An 18,730-nucleotide genomic window follows, 5' to 3' on the forward strand; every position below is an offset into this window, starting at 1 on the left:
GTCTCTGAGTTTGGAAGACCACCGTTCAGGCCTCCCCTGAGCTTGTCAGTGTTACTACATGGCCCCTTTTCATCCACACATCCCCATTTTGGTCATCAGTCAATCCAAAGGATGCATTTGATGGCCAATCTTTTGGTTGATGAACAAGTCCCATGGTGCCAGGAAGGCTCATTATCAGTGTTTGTCTTGCTGAACGATGGACCACTAGAGATGGGGCAAAACCGTAACCGTGGTTGGAAGTTTAGGCTGAATTTTTCTTAAAAGTGAAAAGGAGGTAAATGGGAGGCAGTCAGGTCTTTTGGGCCTTCATTAAGGAAAACCCTCTGGATCATTTCTAACCTATGAGCTATCATGATTCAAGTTTTGTTGCCTGTCTTACTTTTCTGTGTTTTTCATCTAGTAGAATATTTATGTAACAGGTTGCAGCCAAGTTGGGGGGGGGGGGCAAATAGGGATTTCGAATGCGGTCCAGAACTCAGGGTGTTCAGGAAATATTAGAGAAAAATATATATATGATGTCCTCAGCTCCACCAGTCTGAGCTCAGGGATGGGGCACATGGAGCAGGGCCATTGAGAGCTGTTTTGTACAGCAACAGCTTTGCAGTTAACCTCTGGCATGGTCATTTAACATATCTATAATCTTTAACAGGTTTCATGAATATGCTAAATAGCTGTGGCCACGCTTTGAACCAAGGGGATGGGAGTGACTTCAACCCAAGATGTAACTGGGAAGTGACTCCCCCTGGTTACAGCACCTGCATGAGAGCTTGGAGATGGTTTGCTCCACACCTTAGGGCCATGCCTGCTCAGACTTACTATGGCAGCCCAGTAAAACTAGAAGAATACAGGAATGCTGGCAGGTGTAACTGGTTGTAGGAGGAGTTGGAAATGGGGCTGCAGAGGAAGATTGGTGCAGTGATTTAAACCCAGGCGTGGCGGCCATACCAAGGGCAGCACCACATAGCTTTGGCAGAGTAGGTTGGGACCACATGGCTTGGGTGAGAATTAGGTCCACGTGGCTTTGGGGTGCTCCCTTTTGCCATGCAGCTTAGGCAGCAGGAGAGACTTTGCCTGGAAAAAAAGGGGAAAAGGACTCTTGCTGGTGGGCCATGAGAAGATGCCACATGGCTCTCGATTAACTGGAGATCACAGTGTCGACACAGCAGGTGGTGCCAGGACTGAGGGGCTTCCTGAACCATGGACTTCCACTTCTTTTCCTGAGATATGTACCTCAGACTGGGCAAAGGGGAGAAGGAAGGACTGTATGTGTTTGAGGGTATTCTAAAGAACTTTAGTATTTTAATGAAGACATTAAGTCATAAGTCTGTATAACTTTTAAAAATAATTCCTTTCCTTTTCACCAGTCTCTGGCATTGAGAGATGTCTTTCCTCTGGTGGTGGGAAAAGTGAACCTAGTAGGTGGGGGGGCTCTCTGGAAAAAAAGGGGGGAGTCCTTTTGGTAATAGTATATTGTTCCCTCCCCACCAGGGTCTGTTCTGTAACATTTACTTATAGCTCAAAGGCACACCATACATACACCTTTTCAGTTTTTACCATATGATCATGAAATATGCTCCTATTCACTATGGCCCAACTACTTCCTATTTTAAGCACTCAGGTGCCATTATTAATCTGATTGCTGCTAGCTGTGCAATTAGAAGCTGTAACCATAAATTTTAATCTGGGCCAAGGTAGTAAGAACACAATGCTGTAAATTAGTTATCATCAGGAGGACAGTAAGAGTTTCATAAGTGAATTTCCTGTGCCTCAGCAGCAGTTTTGGAGGGCCTTGTTTTTAAAGCCATTTCAGCTCCCATCAGAGTTAATGTAGTTGTCTCTCTTGGGTTACGGGGTAAGCATATTTCCATAATTGGGTTCTAGTGTTCATACATAAAATTCCTTACTTCATAGTTCTTTCACTAACTTTCTACAACTTCTCTTGTTCCTAATTTGTCTTTTTTTTTTTCTCATTTAGAAGTGTCCACCTTATTAGGAAAAACTACTTTTAACTTCTCTTAAAAATATACACATCATACCATAGCTGGTGTGGCTCAGTTGGCACGTTGCACCATAAACCAAAAGGTCACAGGTTTAATTCCTGGTCAGGGCACATGCCTAGGTCATGAGTTCTGTCCCTGTGAGAGGCAACTGATCAATGTTTCTCTCTCACATCAAAGTTTCTCTTTCTCTCTCTCTCCATCCTTCTCTCCATCCTTCCCTTCCCCTCTCTCTAAAATCAATAATCATGTCCTTGGGTGAGGATTTAAAGAAAAAGAAAAATATATGCATTCCACCCTGGATGGTGTGACTCAGTGAACTGAGTGCTGGCCTGCGAACCAAGAGGCTGCCATTTCGATTCCCAGTCAGGGCACATGCCTAGGTTTCAGGCCAGGTCCCTAACTGGGGGCATGCCAGAGGCAACCGATTAAAATTTCTCTTGCATATCAATGTTTCTCTTCCTCTTTTTCTTCCTCCCATCCCCTCTCTCTTTAAAAAATAAATAAATAAAAATCTTTAAAATATATATACATTTCCTTCCTTCTTTTCATAATAAAATTTATTCTAAACTTCGAAAAGCAACCACAAAAAAAGAGTATTATTGATAATACATCTAGATTCATAGGGCAGCTGGTTACTGTTTCATTAGGAGAAAGTCTATCATTATCTTAGATTTCAGGTTGAGGAATACTATAAGGAGAGCTTTTGGCCAAGGGAGATTAAAAGCTGAAAATTTACCTAGTAGAGTTTTAATTGTACATTTACATGTTCTACCTATCCAGAGAACAGGGGGTGATAGGCATAAAAAATTCTGTAGAATAGGCCAAATATTACATATGATTGCATTATTTGAGTCACTGTAAGCTAAGTAAAATGAATCACTCTAATTAAGAAGGGATTCCCCCATTGGGAATCATTTTTTCCTTTTTTTAAAATTATATTTTATTGGTAATGTTATTAGAGTTGTCCCAGTTTTTCTCCCTTTGCCCCCTCCACCCAGCACCCCCCACTACCTCAGGCAATCTTTGTTCATGTACATGGCTCATGCACAGGTTCTTTGGTTACTCCATTTCCTATATGGTACTTTACATCCCCGTGACTATTCTGTACCTTCCTATTAGTACATCTTAATCCCCTCACCTCTTCACCCATTCCCCTGTACCCCTCTCCCATCTGGCTACCATGAAAACATTCTCCATATCCATGATTCTGTCTCTGTTCTTGTTTGCCTAGTTTGTTTTTTAGATTCAGTTGTTGATAGATATATATATTTTTTGCCAACTATTGTTCATAGTTTTGATTTTTTTCTTAAATAAGTCCCTTTAATATTTCATATAATAATGGTTTGGTGATGATGAACTCCTTTAGTTTTTTCTTGTCTGGGAAGCTCTTTATCTGCCCTTCAATTGAAAATGATAGCTTTGCTAGATAGAGCAATTTTGGCTTTAGGTCCCTGCTTTTCATGACTTGGAATATTACTTGCCAATTCCTTCTACACTGCAAAGTTTCTTTGGAGAAATCAGCAGACAGTCTTATGGGAACTCCTTTGTAGGTAACTCTGCTTTTAAGATTCTCTCTTATCTTTAACCTTTGGCATTTTAATTATGATGTGTCTTGGCGTGGTCCTCTTTGGGCCCAACTTGTTTGGGACTCACTGTGCTCCCTGGAGTTGTATGTTTATTTCCTTCACCAAATTAGGGAAGTTTTTTTCATTATTTTTTTTCAGATAGGTTTCCAATTTCTTGCTCTTTCTCTTCTCCTTCTGGCACCCCTATGAGGTAAATGTTGGACCTCTTGAAGTTGTCCCAGAGGCTGTTTATACTACCCTCATTTTTTAAAATTCTTTTTTCACCTTGTTTTTCTGATTGGTCGTTTTTTGGTTCTTTATGTTCCAAATCATTGATTTGCTTCTAGGCTTCATCCACTCTACTGTTGTCTCCCTGTAAATTGTTCTTTATTTCAATTACTGAATCCTTTGTTTCTGAATGGATCTTTCTTATGCCGTTGAGGTTTTCACTAAGTTCCTCGAGCATCCTTAAAACTAGTGATTTGAACTCTGCATCTGATAGATTGCTTATCTCCATTTTGTTTAGCCCTTTTTCTGGAGTTTTGACCTTTCTTTCATTTGGGCCAGCTTCTTTGTTTCCTAATTTTGGCAGCCTCCCTGTGTTTGTTTCTATGTATTAGGTAGAGCTTCTATGAATTCCCTGTCTTGGTAGCATGACCTAATGTAGTAATTGCTCTGCAGGGTCCAGTGGAACAACATCCCCTATCACCCAAGCTATGTACTCAAGCTGTGCCCTTGTGTGGGCTGAGTACATCCTCCTTTTGTAGTTGAGTCTTGATTGCTGTGGGTAGCTCAATGAGAGCCATTTACCCAGGGAAGTCAGCCACAAGGACTGGCTGTGACCACTGACCACCAATCTCTACTCTCTGTGGAGGATCATCCATCCAGGGGTTCAGTGGTGGTGCTTCAATGTAGTCTATAGCTGTCCAATAGGTGTACTGGCTCTGGGGTTTCCTGGATGGTGCAAGCCAAGGTCAGTCCCCACCTGTGGTTTGGCCAGGGTCACATTTTCTAAGCTATAAAGCAATCTGAGATGGCTGCTACTTGTCCTGGGCTTGGAGATTCCCAGGCCAAGCCAAGCTGTGAATCTAGGCTGATTGCTGCTAGTGCCAGACCTGGAGCCACTTAGCAAGAGGCTGGGGGATCACTGGGGCTTACTGTTGCTTGTTTCGTAGGATTTAGAAAGTTGTGAAGCATGAGTGTAGACCAGGCATTAATATGGGAAAGCAGCTTGGGTGGGCCTGTAAGTTGGTTAGGACAGAGTCACTGAGGATCTTCAGGGCAGGGAAAATAGTGTTAGCTAGGTTGATAGAGTCTCAGCTATGACACCAGCCTGCCAGCTCTGTTTGGGGGTGGTTCAGAAAAGAGCCAATCGTCTCTGCCCATCTTTCTGTCCAGGAGAAAGCTGTTCCCCAGCTGTCATCTTAATGCCAGATACTTCAGTTTCTCCCTGTACACCACTGGTACCTTTCAAGCTGCTATTCCAGTGCTGGAGCTCAGAGGGAATGAGGCTGAGTAAGTCTATATGTGGGTTCTTTAAGAGGAATTGCTTGGGAGTCCAGAAGTTTCTTCCACCAACCCCATCCCCACTGGTGTTTCCAGCTGGAAATTATGAAGACTTATCTTGCTGGCACTGGAACCCTCAGCTGGGGGGCCTGGTGTGGGTCTGGAACTCCTTGCTCTCAAGACATCCCTCTTGAAGTTTTACCCACCACACATGGCTGTAGGACCAGTCCTTTCCACGTCTCTTCCCTTCCTACCAGTCTGGATGGATGTGGTTTCTTTTATTCCATAGTTGTCATACTTACATTCAACTTGATTTCTAAGAGCTTTGAGTGATGGTTGTTCTATATTTTAGTTCTAATTTTGATGTGGCTATGTGAGGAGGTGAGCTATGTTTGCCTATGGTACCATCTTGACTAGAAGTCTCAATCTATTTTTTTTCCTAATAATTTACTTATCATTAAAGCTGTTGTTCCCCTGCAAGGGAATGCCTTAGCCCATGCAAAATTATAACTAACACATATTTGTATTCTTGAGATGGTGGCACTTAGATAAAATCCCATCACCATACCTTGATTTAAAGGAAAAGGGAAATGTCTCTGGGACACATGGAATGATTTTCCAGGGTTATATCCAATAGATAGAACATGTGTTATACACTTTATGAGCCACACTAGCAGTAATATTATTTACTCCACGAAATCATCTTTTAGGACTTTAATGTTTTAGCTCATGTACATGTTAAAATATAGGCAATTAAGTCTCTATAGGTAAGATTGGTTTTCAATTGGGTCCAAGCCATGTCTGTTTGCCTGGGACAAAGACTCCCCTTTTGTTGCCATATCCTCTTTTCCTCTGCAGCAGGCCCTCAGACAATCCAAACAAGCTGTCCATCTTGTTCTAGTCCAAGAAACATGTGCAATTGCTGGTTCCCCTCTGCCTGAAACCAGCTTTTCTCCAAAAGCAGCTGCTAAAATTCCTGGATTATCCTTGTCTGAAATTCCTATTTCCTTTTTCCCCAGGTCAGTAGGGAGTGGTAAGTGGAGGAGATATAGAAGAGATAAGAGGGGAAGGTGAAAGGGAGGGGGAGGGCAAGTCTTGACCAGGAAGCTCAGAGAGCAAATATAATGGAGGAACTGTAGAAGGGCAAGCAATGAAGAGGTTGCATTTATCAGTTTCAGAAGCCTCCTTTACTTCAGAGACAGTTTCTAAAATTTCTTATTAACTTCTTTTTTTAAAATAATTTATCTGTACTCCTCCTAGAAAGTTTTAATTTCCAAATCAATATGTGCTTCCCATTTATTCACTTTAGTTTTAGAGCTGGCATTTTCTAATTTTGTGTGCAAAAACTTAATTTAGATGCTGAACGAAACTGCATTTTGGCGATTCTAAGTTATTATCATTTCCAGTTAAATCTTCCCATTTCTGTGAAGTACTCGTAACTCAAGGCTTCCTACCAGGAGTACTAGTGAGGGCTGAGGTCTGGGAGTTTCTGGCCATGGAGGCACAATTTCTCATGTTAATTTTACTTTTATGTTGGGATCTGTAGAGACTGCACTTCAGGCTCTCAGAAAGCAATTTCAACTGAAAAGCCAAAATTAAAACCCAGCCACCCATTTTTTTCCTGCAGTCCCGCCTTAGCCTGGGTTCTTTCAACCCTTGATATTAGTTCCACTTTGAGGATTTTTAAAAAGACAGCTCAAATAGAATCACAGTAGGTTTGATTACCGGTCAGGGCACATGCCTGGGTTGATGTTTCTCTCCCTCTCTCTTTGTCTCTTCCTTCTCCTATCTCAAATACATAAATAAATAAATATAAAAATTTGATCCTTCCCAAAGAAACACACATGTAAAATTCCAATTTCATAATAAACCTAAATCACCACATTTAAGTTAGTGATGCTTAAACATTTTTACAAATGTCTCAACTAAATCCTGAATTTAGTGTTGTTACCTGAAACCAAATCATAGTTCATACAATATAGAACCTCACAGACCTGTTTCTGCATGTGGTTTAACACCAGATGCACACCAGCATATACTAGCAGAGCAAGGTAATGAAACTGCATTCCATCTTCCAAGCAGAGTACTTGGTTTTGAGTCTAGAAGTTAAACTCATTAAGTAGCATTTTAAAAATCATTCCTTTATTAATTCCCATTTATATTTCAACACACACTTGAACATAAACTTATCATAATCTATTACAGTTTCAGTGAGTTTAATGAGTTTCAATGAGTTGACACAAATACAGTCATTTGGCTTCGTAGTCATCTACAGTTGCAACATCGACTGTGACCCTGTCACAGATTATGAAATGGTTGGGGAAATATAAATTGAAGTTCACAAATAAAGTTGTATCAGTTGAATGCCTCTATTGCTTAACAACAAGTGAATATTGAATCACTAAATAAAAGTCTTCATAGCGATCTATGCTCAGGTCTGGCCAAAATGGTTCCCATTTTCTGATTTGGTGGGGCAGCCTGAGGCTTTTAGAATGTTCCATGCCTGCTGCTGACATGCTTCTAGCCATAGAAACAATATGCAAACTTTCAACCCAACTTATCAATTTCTTATAGTTCAAGTTATAACTTAACTTAAAAATAATTGAATAGATATTTTCAAAGAATAAATAATACTATTATTTAAAATTTTAAATAATATCTATATCAATACAAATAAACTTACTAACTTCTGCTAAAAGTTTTAATTCAAGTGTATTTGATCTTACATACTATTCAACATGAATAATGTGAATATTTCTAGAAAACGACAAGGTCTTGCTTTTCATCTTCACCTCCCTCTCCCCTATCATTTTAGTAATGTGAGGGAGATATTGTATCTCCCTTGAAACAGCAAAAGTCTTCTTACTGACACTCTAGCATGCAGAACAAAGACAGAGCCATCCCTGCTGTGCCAACCAGAATTCCAACATACAGAGTTTGTGAGCATCGTAAAGTGATTGCTGCTTTATGTCAGTAAGTTGGGGTGGCTTGTTAAATAACAGTAGATAATTGGAACAAGTTAGAGGCCCTTCACAAAAAAAGAGGAGAGCAGTTTTGATGAGCTTTATATGCCTGCGAGCTGTCTATGCCAGTATTTGGAGATGTGAGGCTAAGGCTCAGGGGAGAATTTAGGTCTAGGAACACATATTTACCAATTACTTGTGTAAAGGTGATCATTGAAAAAGTACGAGGTGAACCACTCAATGAGGTTCATATAGTTTAATAAGAGAGGAAAGTCTTTCCTGGCCGGGTTGCTCAGTTGGTTGGGGCATTGTCTCTGTACACCAAAAGGTTACATGTTTGATTCCTGGTCAGGGCACATACCTGGGTTGTGGGTTCAATCCCCAGTCATGAGTGAGTATGGAAGGCAACTGATTGATGTTTCTCTCTCATGTCGATATTTCTTTCTCTCTTGTCTTCCCTTTGTCTCTCTCTAAAATCAATAAACTTATCCTTGGGTGAAAATTTAAAAAAAAAATCAAAAACAAAAATGAAAGGATAGTCAAAGACTAAACTTGGGGCAGAGAAATCAGCATGGGAAAAGGTGTCAGGGAAGGAGGCCAAGAAGCAGCTCATTGAGTAAATGGAGTAGACGAGAAGGGAATTAAAAGGAACAAGTTGGATGTGATTGTAATAAGGGTTAAAACATTACAATAGCCATGCTTCTACAGACAGGAGACGATACATGCCATATATAATACATGCTATAAAATAATTCATGCTATATATAATATGGTGGATAGATTAGGCATTCATTTTGTATTTTAAAGATATTTATTTATTTATTTATTTATAGAAAGAGGAGAAGGGAGGGAGAAAGAGAAGGAGAGAAACATCGATTGTTTGCCTCTCCCACACACCCAGTTGGGGGCCTGGCCTACTACCCAGGCATGGGTACCAAATCAGCAAGCTTTTGGTTTGTAGGTCAGCGCTCAATCCACTGAACCACACCAGCCAGGGCGGGTTCATATTTTAGAAATGATCCTAGTCTTTAAATTACCAAGGTCTTTAGTACCTGAATTCTCAGGTACTAAAATTTAGGTAATAAAATTATTTCCACTAACGTGTCAGGTAGTGTCTCCAGTTTCTCAAATTGTGTTTAAATATGAAATTCTTTAAATAACCAGCAGGTGGAGCACATTTACTCAAGAAAATCTAATTCTGGGTTGTTGGGTTTTGTTTTTTATGGAGGGTGGGGTGGGCATGGAGGAAGAGAAAGTGAATGGGAAGTAGGGAGAGGGAGAAGGAAGAGGGGTGAGAGAGAAAAAGCCAGAAAAAAAAAAAATGAGGCAGGGAGGAGAGAAGATGAGAGAGAATTGTTTAAGATCTCTCCTTTATTGTATTATGGTATTGTTGGAGAGATTATCTAAAGGAATTATCATGTATTTAATCAAGCACTATTAACTTGACTATGGTATTTAAATCTTGTCAAATGTCAAATGGCTTATGTTTCATAACTCCCTTTATTACAGAGAGACTCTGAAGTTGGTATTGTTTATAACCCCAATAATGTTGAATGTCTAAAGCAGGGATTTTCATTTGAGTTCCTAGGGAGTTGCTGAATTATGAATTAGTTTCCTGAAATCATGAGAAAACAAGTGCATTTTTCAGAGTCCATATTGTTAATTTGAGTCTCACAAGGATGAATGATACTGAAAAATTGAGGATTACTTTATAAATGGCAAAGATGCCTATACCCTGGGGGCAGCATGTGATGGCTCAGTGAGGAAAGGTAAGGAAACATTTTTATACTTTCAAAGTTCTAATTTTGTGCATAATTTAATTATTTGTTCACAATAAATCAGTACATTAATACCTATATTTAATTCACAAATTAGCAAGGGTCCTTGGAGGTAAAAATTAGCAGTACAATAAAAAAGCTTCAAAACTGAATTATCCAAGTAAACATTGTACATTTGTATACTTTTAAGGACTAAAAATGAAAGCAGAGAAATCAGAAAGCAGAATATCTTGATAAGTCAGAGACAGAAAACATAATAAAGCTGGAACGTCTTACCTTTGGTTAAAGTTACAGAGCAGGAGATGGAAATAAGCTTATTTCTTATCAGTTTTAGAGGGAGCTAATGGATACTGTCTAAAGAAATGGAGAACAAGATGTTAAATAAACATGTGATAATACAGGCATGCACTAGAGTAGAAATACAAACTAGAATTATTCACAAAACTAACAAACATGGAGTGAAGAAAAGCAACCTGCTGAGTAATACATATAGCATGATTCCATTTGTATAAAGTTCAAAAGGGTGCAAAACTAGGTCATAAGCTGTTTTAATTTCTTATTTTTTATATATTTAAAAAAGTTTAATTTTTTATTTTGAGAGAGAGAGGAAGAGAAACATCAATGTGAGAGAGAAACACCAACTGGTTGCCTCTCATACATGCTCCAACTGGGGACCGAAACTGCAACCCAGGCATGTGCCCTGACAGGGAATCAAACCAGTGATCTTTCCGCTTTGTGGGACAATTCCCAACCAAGCCACAAGGGTCAGGATATACAGACTATTTTTAGGTAATGAAACTCTAATGAAAAACCAATGATAAACACAAATTCAGGTGAGTGGGGAAAAGGATTGAGGTAGGGCTTTAAGGTTCTTAATGTTTTTTTCTTGAGCTGGATTCTGGTACACAAGTGGCATTTTCAACATATAAATATATCAAAAAATAGTTCTTAATATTTTACACATATATTCTAAATGTTAATATATTAAGTACTTAATTATAAACCTTTTAACCTAGTATCAGAAAAACTCATCATCTACATGCACTTCTGGGCTTCCTTGTTGTCATCCTAATGTGTATTTCTCTAAAAATCAAGTATTTTTCCCTATTATTAAATTAATGCCTATACTTCATAGACATTTTGAAAAATAAGCAAAAGTGTCAAAAAGGAGGTAACCATCACATTTTATACCTCCACTCATAAATAACCGTAACCACTCAATATTTTGGTGAATTTCTTTGTAGCTCCTTCATGCATATTTGAATACGGATAAATCATACTGTATATATAGTTTTGTATGCTGATCCCCCCCACCCTTAAGTTTATATATTAAGCGTTTCCCCCCTTTTTTTTTTTTTATTTCAATCATTGTTCAAGTACAGTTTTCTCCCCCCTACTCCTGTTCCAGCCCCTCCACCCAAGCGTTTCCCCTTTTATTTAAAACTTTCAAATGCAGAGGACAGGCTGGATTGAAAATACGGTGTTTTTTGAAAGTGAGCTACATACCGGTAGATCTATACACCATTGCCCACCCTCCTCCTCCAAGGGAATTTGGCTTCCAGGTGGGCAGGAGATTCAAGGGCTGTTTTCTAGAAAACTGTTTCCAGAATAATTCTAGAGAAAAAACAAAGTTACCACTGGAAGCTTTGGTGTTTTCAACAGGAAATGATTAGCTCTTTAGTTTGCTTCCTTCTCATTCCACCCCAGAGCCTTCAATCTAATTTTTAGTGCCTTTTTAAAGGAATGGATTATCAGATATTTAAGGGAAAATCTCCAAATATAAGAGAAAGGCGGGAGGGTGGTGGTGAGGGGGAGACTGAGATAGCAAAGAGACAATAGGCCTACCTCTAGTTAGTATCCTTAGACAAACAACGGATTAAACTTATTTAGAAATACAAATGTAAACAGAAGATAAACTAATAGATTTTAAAATGGTTGTTTTTGGAGAGTAGAACTGGGGAGTGGATGGGACAGATGGGACAGAGAATTGCTGGTTTTCTTTATAAGTCTTTACTACTGTTTGATTTTTTTTAAACTGTAAGCATTTATTAGATTAATAAAATATTAAAACATAAAGGCCATGGATTTTTTTAAAGATTTCGAAACATTGTTTTGATTGTGCATATTTTCCCATCACATTGGTTTTTATTTAATCTGAAAGAACTTTCCATTCAGTTACATTATTTTTTTATCATGAATTGCCATTACTTTATCACTTTCTGAAAACCTCTTCCTGTTTTTAACCTTATTGTTAAGATTAATTAAATGCCGAATCTAACTAGTTCTAACTTGAAGAGGTCACATATGCTTAGAGAACTACTTAACAGATTCTAATAATTCTTCAAAATTCACACTTTATGTGTGGCACTCAAGTATCTTTTCTATCTATGCTAATAAATAAAGTTATTGTTCCGAAAATTCATACTGTCTAGTCACAGATTCCATACACATCTGGCACATGGGGAGGGGATTTCAGAGGGTGGGTGCTGGACAAAGTCCCATGCGTGTGTCCTCTTAAATTTCCTGTTTGGCAGTTTAGAAGTTACATTGATCACTGACCACCTAACAACTTGACCACCATTCCTGGGGTTATATCTTTTAAACATAGCAGCCCTCTAGTTCAACCACAGAGGCGTCTCATGAGTTATAGAGGAATTTGAGCATATTTGTGCTAGTGAAGAAACCTATAAAAAATACCAGTGTTAAAGCTCTACTTTATGTTTTTTAGTGACTTGAAGGACTTGCCACCAATGGCTGAAAAACCTCAATGTGGCTTGGAAACCACTAGAATAGGGAAATGAAAGGAGAGTTACCCAATTAAAGTAGAAAAACCCACAGCCCCTCACTGTTTTTCCTCCATCCCCACCAAATTAGAGGAAGTTCAGTGGAAGGATAAGCCAGTCTGATGCCTGGAGAAGCTGTCTGGCCTCCTCCACAAGCTACTCACTGCCACTGCAGTGTCATCATTGCTTTGTGGTCAGATGGTGAAAGATACAGCACAGGTGAGCAAAGAGATAAGATTAAAGGACACCTTCTGTTCAGGACCTTTGCCCACTTTTTAATTGGATTGTTCATCTTCCTGGTATGGTGTTGAAGGAACATGTGTAAAGGACCCATGGACAAAGACAGTGGGGAGGCGGGGCACGGGAGAACATTGAGGTGGAGGTGGGTAGGTCAGGGGAGAGAAAAGGGGGGGAAATGGGGGCACCTGTAATTGAACAACACTAAAAAAATTTAAAACAAAACAAAAACTAAAGGATACTTTCTATTTAGCAAAAATGAGTTACCAGATGAAGAATGGTTCTTCCCCAATGTTGTTAAATGGTTTGGTTTTCAACTGGCCAAGTTATGTGGGAAGAGAGGGTGAAATTCTTTCATTCTTGCTCCACTTTTGGGGCGTAACTTTCTGAGTTCACTATTGTTTGTTCCTTATAATTTTTTAGTGCCTTGCGATAATCTTAAAGTCAGAAATGGATTAACTGTTCTTATTGATATAGTATGAAATTATACCTGAATTTTTATTAATTTAAAATAAATTCAGAATTAGAGGTATACACATTTTGAAAATTATATGTACAAAGATGACAGAGCATCACGTTTTCATTACTTATATGTCTTATCTTTGAACCCTTTAATTTTCTCCTATCAGAAAATACTTTAATTATATAATTCTCATAAAAATATGTACTTCTCATACTAATACAAAATTCCTTTTTCCTCTTTTTCAGTGCACAGTTTTCGACTCTCTCTCGCTGTAGTACACTTTCTTCTTAGCTTTGGATAATTCATATGTTCTTTTCTCATATGTAAAAATCTAAGTCTAGTCTTACCTAATTGCTTCAAATGATGAGAAGCTATTTATTTATTTGTACTTCTAACATATCCTACAAAGGAATTAAAGTGATTTATAATAACACATATAATGGGATGAATTCGGTTAAAGTAAGAAAAGTTAGAAAAGGGAAACTACTATTGAGAACCTAAAAGAAATCAAGAGTGAGTTCAGTAGTCAAACGTTTTTCAAGTAAAGACACAGTTTGGTCTGGCGCTATATTCCTGGTTTTTGTTTGCCAGTTTCAAGTCCCCTCATTGTAGCCTGAAGGCTACAGTTCCCTGGTGTTAGCCAGGGTTCTCCAGAGAAACTGAACAATTATCTATCTATCATTATCATCATCATCTATCTATTTACATTAAGGAATTAGATCACACAATTATTGAGGCTGGCAAGTCTAAAATCAGCAGCTAAAGACCTGAGGCTGAGAGGGGCTGGAGACCCAGGGAACAGCCGACGCTGCAGTTCAAGTTCTAATGAAGGACAGGTACTGCATAATTTCCTCTTGCTCAGGGGAGATCTGTTGTTTGTGGTTCAGCCCTTTAGCTGATTGGAGGAGGCCTACCCACATTGTGCAGGGCAATCTGCTTTACTCAGTCTATTGATTTAAACATTAATATCATTAAAAACCATCCTCACAGAAACATCCAAAATAATTTTTGACCACATGTCTGGATAATGAGACATGGACTGTTTCACACATAAAATTAATCATCATACCACTGAAGTCTGCTCTTTGCCTGTACCCTCCACTGGCCTGGTTTTTTGTTTTTTTGTTTTTTGAACATGCCCCTTTTCCATTTTTTCCTATTCCATGAAGCTTCTCTTGATCTTTTTTTTATCAAGCTGAAGAAACAGAATTCTGAGGAGGCCATTAGTCCACAAGTTTGTATTCCAGGATTGGTTGAAAAGTCTCCCAGGACCTAGAGGTCCAGTGTGTTTCTGCTACTAGAAGGGATCATTTTCCATTTCTTCACCTCTTGATTCTCTGAAGAATAGAGTCAAACTACAGTCAGGGGCTTGGGGAATTAGCTGCTCTTTCTGTCAGGGTTCCAAAGCTTGTGAGGAAAACTAACTCTCTAGCTTTCTTTCAACAGGGAAAGTGAAAACAAAAATGAAGTAAAAAAATAAGGTAAATAAGTGGCAACACAAAAATATTATAGACAGAGACTCAGTTATAAGTCTCCTTATTTAACCAGGCATCAGAGAACACATATATGCATAACATCCAATTCTGAAACCTTTTAGAATATTTCCATATGATCCAAGCCCAGATCTCAGACCAGTCACACCGGTGTGACCCAGGGGAAGTTACAGAGACTCTACTTTTAAGTTACCCTGTTGTAAAATCAGAAAGGAGAATAGACATGCTCAGTCAGGAAGAAGAATTCAGTCATTTGCACATTATTCTTGTTCCCCTTCTGGTGGAAAATATAAATGTGCATGTATGTTTATATTGTGTAGCTAGGTACATCAGTAAACTGTTTTCCACTTTCTTTGGTCAACATCAAAAATAATAATACTTTTTAAGCTAAGAAATTTGAATATTGTAATAGAGGAATTTGACTGGAAAAGTGGAAAATTATTGAGTGATAGGTATTTACATATATGTAAAAATATTAAGCTGTATAATTTTATATGTATATATGTTGTATTTGGGAAGGAAATAAAATGTTACCCTCTGTGTATTTTAATTCTTTTATTTACCATTGACTTCCTATCTACTGTTTAACTTTTTGATTCTCTTCCTTTTTTTCCTTTGTGGTTAAGTGTACATCATCTACCACCTTAGCTTAGCTGAGAACATCATACTTGTGACAGTATTTTAAAGTACCTATACCACATCAAAGGTGGGCAAATTTCTTTCCTGGCCTTGCTGAAGTCTGCTCACCCTGAGAGTCTGCCCCAGTGGCCCCAGCCACTCCCACCCATGGCCATTGTGTCCCACTTTGAACCCAGCCATGTTTACTATCTGTAACTCTGTCTCTTTGTAAGTTTAGATTACCACATAAATGCTCCATTTTCCCTCACGCTAGCTAATGTTAACAGCTGATGTTGATCAGGGATTTAGTATGTGCCGAGCAGTGTTCTAAAATTACATGAGTTAACTTACTCCATATCTGAAATAATCCCATGGGAGAGGTACTGCTATCCCCATTGCACATGTGAGAAAAACTGAGTCACAGATGGATGAAGCATTTGCTTGACACCACAGAGCCAAGTGCCCAGCCACAGGGAGTCTGGCTCTGAGGCCACACACTGAACCACTGCTGACTTATGATGAAAGCTCAATTAGGAGTCGAGTTGCCTCACAGCCAGGAACCTCCAGCACATGACCGTGACTTGCATTCAGTAAGGGACCTGGAAATGTCTTATGCTTGTTGCTCTGTGAAAACAAATCCTATTGTTATGGAAAAAATACAGAAAAAAATCTAGGGAACTTTTATTCTACTAGCTTTTATTCTACTTTTACTTTATGTTATTTTTACTTCTTTTTTGGACAAATCCTGCCTCAGCTTTATTTGTAAAAAGAGCACAAGAAACACTAGCTCCACACAGACAGCAGCCCAGGGGGGTCACACCAGTCCTTCTGTCCTCACATCAGCAGACAGAGGCCTCTATTGTGGAGCTTTGGTGGGGTCCTGGGTACCTGTGAGAACCTGAGCCAGGGCTGCAGCTGCAGCCTAGGGCATGGTTTGAGCCTTGGTCTTGGCCTTGGCCTTTGTCTGGCAGAGCCTGAGACCCTTGGCGATGCAGGCAAGAACACGTTTCTGAGCTTGGGGAGAGCAATGCAGGCAAGTGGATTGAGCTTACATCTGCTGCCACTGTTTGAGATCTTGAGCTTGACCTCTTTCAGCCTTAAGAGGACCTTGGCAGACTTGGCATGTGCATTCTCGTGGCCTTGGCATTGTTGGCTTGCATCTTCTTCAGGCTCTTCTTGTTGTGCTTCTTGGCAAAGCACAAGTTCTTCAGGAACTCAGAGTCTACTGCTTAAGAGATTTGCATCTTTGTGATCTACGTTTCTTGATGCCATTTCTGTGCCATTTTCAGGGCGTGTGAGTGGTGTGATTGTCAGACTTGGCCGTGTCTGCACTGAAGCCTGCAGCTCTCAAAGCCTCTTTTTTCCTATACTAAATTAAAGATTTTAGAGTAAGCTGACTTGTAATGAGTTCAGACTCAAGGAATGTTAATGGTATCAAGGCTTTTTTGCCACTGATTTTTTTTGTTCTAAGTATCAACCTGTGGTTTGCTGACTTAACTATAGAAACATGGATAGAAACTCCCTGTTATGCAACAAACCACTTCCTTTATCTGTTTATTTATTTATCTGCAGTGTTTTCGCTAAACTTGTCTCCACTTGCAGTGTCACGTGATTGTGACTGCCTCACTACATGGAGCATAAATGTCTCAGATATGGACTTGGTGGCCAGATTCAGAGGTTAGAATCCTCTGTAAATAATACTTCATTAGGGTGGCACAAAGGATTACCTATGTTAATATATGTAAAGCACTTAAAACAGTTCCAAAGATTTACTAAATGCTTTTAATAAAGTGTGATTATTATTATTATTAATCAAACTCCTACAATCTTAAGAAATATACTTAGCCCAGCCTTCTGCATTCAGAAGCTTCAACTCAGTTCAACCTGAAGGATAAGAAAGTGAAGCCTCTAGTTTCATAAGAACATAAGATCTTAGATTTGGAGGGAAACTCAATGGCATGCTGCTCACACTTCTCTACAATATACAGAACAGGTGGTAATTGTGGTTCTGTTTGAATGTTTCTAGTGATGGAAGCTTACTGCCTCTCAGGAAATTTCATCCCATGATCAGACGCTTAATTTTGGAGGAGTTTGTACTGTACATTGAACAGAAATTTACCCTGCCATAAATTCCACATTGTGGTTCCAGTCATGGATCAGTAAAGCAGTGTGTCAGGGGTCATTAAAGTATTTGATTCAAATTTTAATTTTTAAAATACATTTTTGAGTTACTTGTTAAAACTGAAATTCCCAAAAAAGGAGTGTGTAATACCCTTGGGAAAATGCTTAGCTTTTCTAATTCTCAGCTTTTTAATCTATAAAATGGATAATTAGTAGAAGAATAATGAGCACTCAATAGATATTAGTTGCATCTTTAAAATCATTATCATTGTGTTACTGACATTTTGATAAAGCTTCCTTAAATCTCTGTGATTCTGATTTGTTCTTGCTGCAGACAGTTCTCAGCTATTTTCTTCCTTAACCCCGTGAAGGACTGCTTTCAAACTTGGCCTTGTTATGAACTAAGCATGAGCTTTCCTGGGTCCACCTCCTTTTCAAGGTAATCCATTAAGACGAATCACTCAATTTCCCACAGTTAGTCCCTGAATATCTCCCAAGACAGGTGTTCACATGCCCACCTTTCCTTGTAGCAGGGATCCCCTGGCCCTGAGTTTTGCTAACACCAGTGCTGAGAATCTTCTCATGGCCATGTGACCCAGTGTAACTGCTGCCTACTGCAAGCCCTATCATTTCTGCACAGTCTCAGCTGCCAGACTCCCCAAAGGACCTCATCACATTAGAATGGGGAAAATTCATCACAACAGATTTCTGCTTTGGGGATTATTCCTGTCACGTGTTAATTCAGCTTTGTAGAGGCTAGAGACCTGCAGACTAGGGAGACTTGGTAGCACTCAGTCCTCATTCAGTCTTCAGTTCAGAAAACTATCTTGTGTTTCTCCTGCTTACCACACAGTTCCTCTGAGCAGAAGACAGAGTAAGGAGGAAGTCTGTCTGACCTTGGCTAAAACAATACTCCTCTTTGGCTATCTGTCCTGTAAATATCTGTGGAGCATATTTTAAACTAGTTCTTAAAAATTATAAATGTGATATATTGTTCGGAACTGCCCTGCTTGGTATCAGAAGCTGTAACCCCCACCAAAGCTAAGGCTGAGGGAGTGACCTTGGACTGTAAGCCAGCAAGGAGACAAAAGCTTATCTCCCTGGTAGGAGCGCTGCTTCTGCTGCTTCATTCATAACTGACCCCCAATGCTTGGTCAGTTAGCCAATGACAGGTAAGATTCTCCAAGGGGGGAACGATCTAAG

The 18,730-nt window shown here is 39.2% G+C and overlaps 1 pseudogene; it reads right to left on the reverse strand.

Annotated features, from left to right (window-relative positions):
• Positions 1-16,201: 16,201 nt before the first annotated feature.
• On the reverse strand, positions 16,202-18,117 carry LOC114488456 (annotated as a pseudogene).
• Positions 18,118-18,730: the final 613 nt, after the last annotated feature.

Source organism: Phyllostomus discolor, chromosome 2 (genome assembly GCF_004126475.2).
Source record: "Phyllostomus discolor isolate MPI-MPIP mPhyDis1 chromosome 2, mPhyDis1.pri.v3, whole genome shotgun sequence".
Classification (NCBI taxonomy): domain Eukaryota; kingdom Metazoa; phylum Chordata; class Mammalia; order Chiroptera; family Phyllostomidae; genus Phyllostomus; species Phyllostomus discolor.